This window comes from Microtus ochrogaster, chromosome 15 (assembly GCF_000317375.1).
Source record: "Microtus ochrogaster isolate Prairie Vole_2 chromosome 15, MicOch1.0, whole genome shotgun sequence".
NCBI classification, from domain to species: domain Eukaryota; kingdom Metazoa; phylum Chordata; class Mammalia; order Rodentia; family Cricetidae; genus Microtus; species Microtus ochrogaster.
In genome coordinates, this window is record NC_022017.1 from 16,193,603 (window position 1) to 16,194,599 (window position 997).

Genomic DNA, 997 nt, shown 5'->3' on the forward strand with positions numbered 1-997 from the left:
TTCCCCAGAAGAAGTGAGATCCTTGAGCTCTCAAGGGTTTTGAAAATGTGATTCTCATCCTTCACACCCTGAGATGAGTCAGGACACTACAAACACCATGACATTGTTGTCCTGAGATGAGTCAGGACACTTCAAACACCACGACATTGTTGTCCTGTGGTGAAGGGAAGTGAGGAGTCCCGTGTCTAGAGGCGCCAGTGAGCCAACATTACACAGGCTCAATGTGTCAGTGCAGGGGTCCAGCTTGGCCTGACTTCAGCTGTTTTGAGTCCAACCATCAAGAGCCACCACAAGAAACCCCAACCTGCTCTCCCAGCATGGGCCCCTGTCATTGCAGTGGACTGTAGGTGTTTGTGAGGGGTCTCAAGTGTTGCCAGTGCAGGAACCAAGCCTGCCATTGGTGGCATTAGCTGAGACTAGAACAGACACTTCCTGAATCTGGTTAATGCCAGGATTATCCTGCTCACCACTCCTCCCTCTGAGAGCTGTGGCAGCCCACCAGCCTTCCTACCTTCCTCAACCTGGTTGTTTGCCCATATCTTCCTACCTCAGATCAGTCTGATTTATCCTGACCGCATTGTCTTTGGTCCTATGCCACCTTCTTCTGCTGTAATTGACTGCTATATACTCCATTTTTCTAGACCACTCAGTTAATATTTATTGAACACAAATTATAGAAGACAAGAGGACAAAATCCAGGTTATCTAGACACTATCTTGGCCATCATACCTCCCCACAGTATGAGAGGAAGCTGAGGGTCACAGACTGAGTCTCTTCTCACAAACATGTTGACCCCCAAACAATACTTTGTTTGACATCTTTTTTTTAATTAATTAATTAATTAATTAATTAATTAATTTTTTAATTGAGAAAAAAAATTTCTGCCTCCTCCCAGCCTCCCAATCCTCCCACCCACCCCCCACTCCTCTCCCCCTCCCTCTCAAGTCTGAAGAGCAGTCAGGGTTCCCTGCCCTGTGGAAAGTCCAAAGTCCTCCCC